Source organism: Lycium barbarum, chromosome 2 (assembly GCF_019175385.1).
Source record: "Lycium barbarum isolate Lr01 chromosome 2, ASM1917538v2, whole genome shotgun sequence".
NCBI classification, from domain to species: domain Eukaryota; kingdom Viridiplantae; phylum Streptophyta; class Magnoliopsida; order Solanales; family Solanaceae; genus Lycium; species Lycium barbarum.
The window spans coordinates 67,809,424-67,813,827 of NC_083338.1; the positions used below are offsets into that span (position 1 = coordinate 67,809,424).

General features: G+C 37.8%; 1 long non-coding RNA gene across 1 annotated transcript; it reads left to right on the plus strand.

Annotated features, from left to right (window-relative positions):
• The first annotated feature begins 1,711 nt into the window (after positions 1-1,711).
• LOC132620490 (uncharacterized) lies at positions 1,712-4,140 on the plus strand. The gene is made up of 3 exons (XR_009574935.1): positions 1,712-1,921; positions 2,822-2,888; positions 3,830-4,140. It is a non-coding gene; the product is annotated as an uncharacterized LOC132620490 (long non-coding RNA).
• The last annotated feature ends 264 nt before the right edge of the window (positions 4,141-4,404 follow it).

The window sequence follows — 4,404 nt, forward strand, 5'->3', positions numbered from 1 at the left end:
TTCATGACTTACAAAATATTAACTAAGTAGATGGGCTAGAAAAGAAAAAAAAAAAGAGGCCCAAACAAATAGGGGTGGCCGGCCATGGAGAGGAGAAAAAGGGCCCAAGCCCATGTAAATTTAATCCAAGATTAATAAATAGATAAAAGGGCCACCATTTGTCTTCATTTTTAGAACTTTCAAGAAAACAATGGAGAGCACCACAACGAAAGGCCATTCGGCCATATAGAAAAGAAAGAAAAACATTTCAAGCCTTCCAACTTTGATCCCAAAAATCATAATTTTCTAGTATTCCTACTGAGTTCGAGACCCTCTTCAACGTGGTATAATTATTTTAGCAATAAAATCACTTTGGTGGCAAGTGAAGAATTTGAAGAAAAAGGTAAAAATTCTATCTCTTTTTTTATGGAAGATTTATACATGTTGTAGTGAGTAGAATTGAATGGAAAATATGGAGATGATGTGTGTGGTGTGTGAGCCGTGTGTGTGTGTGTGTGGTGTGGCCGTGTGGTGTCTTTTGGTGAAGGAAGATGAATTAAATTTATTTAGTACGTTAATTATGTTGTTGTGGCCTTGTGATGTAAATGGAAGAATAATAGTTCAAGTTGGCATGAAAATTGGCTGTTAAGTTATTGTAGGAAATTATGTGATTTTATTATTAGTTTTATGTAATTATGGGAATGGAGTTGTTAAGGTGCAATTGTTGTTGTTGTTGATGAAATTGGAAGATAAAAATGTGTTGTGAATGTTTGTGTCGAAGATTGAAGGTTTCGGGTGAAGTATGGTTTTTGGTGGGATTATTGTATATTTTGTAGAATTGTATGAAATGCTTTTGAATTGTATTTGGATGATCTTGAATTAGTAGTGAACATGTAAGTGTCGATCTTGGCTTGAATGTATGAAGTTAAATTAAATAGTGATGAATTATGTTGAAAGGAAGGTTACTAATGTTAGAATGTGTTTTGAAATTGCTATTGATGTTATTGGTATGGTTGTTGGTATTGTTGGTATGGTTGTTGATGAATTTGGCCGAGTTAAATTCTCGGGGATGTTGAATTTACAGGGGAGATGTTGCCGAAATTTCTGTAGACAAGTACTAGTTAGAATTGAATTTCTAAGTACTTGTAGCTAATGTTTTGCAATTGATAACGTTATTGTAGATATTGGAGAGCCCGAGACTTGATTCGGGATTTGTCTAGCGAGCGGTCGAGGTATGTAAAGCTTACCTTTCCTTCTTTTGGCATGATCCCTTTGAAATGGACAAAAAGGTATATGTATGCTTATAAAGAAAATCCCATTCTTAGAGCCACTAGGTTGGCCAACATCTTCGACTTCCATAAGCCATTCTATATAGCTTGATACTGTTAGAACCCGTATTTTTGTACAGTGGAATAATTCGGATTTATTTATGATAAGCTAAGGAAAAAATTATTTTGGGATACAAAGTCGGGATTCTTGACCTTCGAATTTATTTTGAGATATAAGTTGTGCATGAATTTATTGGTATGGAACAATTAGGAAAATTTGGGACCAAAGGTGATAAAATTTGAAGTGGAAAGTCATCCAGAAATTCCATGTGGTGCCCACACAACTTTGTGTCATCTTCTAAGTGGAACAACTCATTATGTGGGCCAAGGCACCCTTGACTAAGTCTTGCATTGTTAAAAAAATGACCACTTCATTTCACTTCACTCCAACTCTTAAAAAAAAAAAGAAGGAATTGAAGAGCACCACAATAAGGGGGCTCTCGGCCAGCCCAAGGAAAAATCCACCCCCATTTCTTGCTCTTCCAAAATTATTTCCTTGGTACAAACCCACTATTTTGAGGTCCCTAAGTAGCGTGGGAGTGTCGTTGGAGCGATCAACCCATTATTTTTCATCCATTGGAAACCCTAGCATTTTGTGGAATTGAAGAGGATAGGTAAGAGTTGATCTTGCTTTTGTGTTATAAAGGTTGTTTGTATCTTGTAGTATGTTATAATGGAGGAAAATCATGAAATATGAAATGTTGGAGGTGAGTTGTGTATGTGGAGCTTGAGCCGTGTAAATGGGTGTTGTTGTGTTGTGATTGAAATTATGAATTAATGCCTAGTTAGTTGATTATGATCATTGTAAGGTGAAGAACAATTGAGAATCATCCATATATGTATATGTGTAGTGTTAGCCGAAAATGGGTCACCTTATGTGCCAAGAATTGAATTAGTATCGCTTATTGTTTAGCCGTCGTCGCCATGAATTCTATGTTGGAAATGAAAGTTTATTGACTCAAATTGATGTTGTAAATATTGCGGACTGATTTGGAAGTTGTTGTACATTTAATGTAAATTGTGTATTGATGAAAATAGCATTGTTAGAATGTAAATTGTAGATACGAACCATGATTTGGAAATGAAGAAAAAGTTAGGGGGGCTGTCTCGGTTAGGGGCTGTTTCGGGTAGCTTGGGAAAATTTATGGATTGTTGGAAAAATTGTATAAATTGCTTAGAATGTCTTGAAATGTTTTTGGTATGGGTTCGGGTTAGTATGTGAGCGTATAAGCGTCGATTTTGGCTTGAAGGTAAGTCGTCGAATTGAATTTATGAAAGTTGATGAATGATGGAAAAGAGAGCTATTATTGTTGTATTACCTTTCGGATTGATTATTAATGTTGTTAGGTTGGTTGTTGTTGTTGTTGTTGATTGATACGGCCGAGTTAAATTCTCTGGGTAGCCTATTTACAGGGGAAATGCTGCTCAAATTTCTGTAGAATTAAGGGCGAAATTGGAATTTAATGCCCAAAAAGTCTTTAGCTAATGTTTGGCATTTTATGGCTTGTTTATAGATCGTGGGCAGCCCGAATCATAGGTTGGATTTAGCTTGAGTTTGGATCGTATTGGAGAGCGTTTGAGGTATGTAAAGTAATCTTCCTTCTTCGGCATGCCTTAGTTAAAATAGGCTATGATATAAGCCTCGAGGAAACTCTATTCTCACAATCCGAGCATGTTTATGAATCGCATTTATTCTTTGGCATCCTTGCCTTGTCATGGCAAAACATTGATCCTTATGTTCTTGGAATCCATAATTTGTAAAGATTACATGAAAGTTGATTTTTGTTTTAAAGTTCATTCTTTAGCGATTCCAAAACTTCAAACGCCCATAATTTCCTCAGAAAAGCTCGGATTGGTTTGAAATTTTCGTAGGAGTTTGTATGATATAAAATGAGTATGTTTATCATAGGCGGGCTCAGTTCGGGTCTATACTCGTCCGTGGGTCCCGCGACGCCCTTTTTGAAATTCGATAACTTTGAAACAAAAAGTGATAATTATTATTCCGATTTCGAATATGACTATTTTACTTATCCTTCAGATTTATAATAATGATTTTATGCATATGATTCCTCACTACTCCGCTCGTGCCTACTGTGATATCGTTCACCGGTTCCCGGGCCGGTTCTGTGGTCGTGCGCTTTGTGATACATTCCGGTGTTATGCTGTGATTATGGTTCACCGTGCTCCTCGCTCGAGGGCCGGGTTCCACTTATGTTTGGCGTTATGTTGTGTTTGGCGTTATGCTGTGTTGTGATGTGTGACGGGGATTCGGAGATTTGAAACTTTCTGGTGTTATGCTGTGTTGTGGCGCCATCGACAGGCGGGCGACCACATTTTCCTGTGCCCTATGCATAATTTATACTTTGGAAATAAACATTTTGATATTTTTTTTTGATATGTATTATTTTCTATATATCTGATTCGATTATTGTTCAGATTTATTTCTGTACCTTCTGCTTTGCATACTCAGTACATATTTCGTACTGACCCCCTTCTCCGGGGGCTGCGTTTCATGCCCGCAGGTACGGACGCACAGCCTGGTGATCCACCTGTTTAGGACACCCTTACTGCTATTCGGAGTGCTCCTTTCTTTCCGGAGCTTATACTTTTGGTATATATATTTATTAGTGCATTTGTATATATTCGTTCATGGGTACGGCGGGGCCCTGTCCCGTCATATGATTCTGTCGGTCTGTTTAGAGGTCTGTGGACATGTTTGTGGGTTAGGGTCTTTCTGTATGGATGTATGTACATGTCGTTTGGGCGATCCCATACGCCGAGGCGGCCGGTCCGCATATGTTTATATATTGCTTGGTTAGCCCTGTGTGGCTTTTGTTGGTATTTTCTGCTTGCAGGGTATATTGGATAGTCCGTAAAACAAAGGAAACTCTGCCGAAATTTTTCTGGAAATTACCTAAATTTGAAATAAAGCCTTGTCGGCTTCCGCCATATACTAGAATGAGTTGATAGAATTTGAGATAATATTTGATAGATGGGTTCGGGTGCCCAGATCGGGCACTAGTCACGGCCTACGGGGTTGGGTCGTGACAGATACGCATTTATGATGTTTGAAGATTCTAGTCGTTATGTTTCCGAA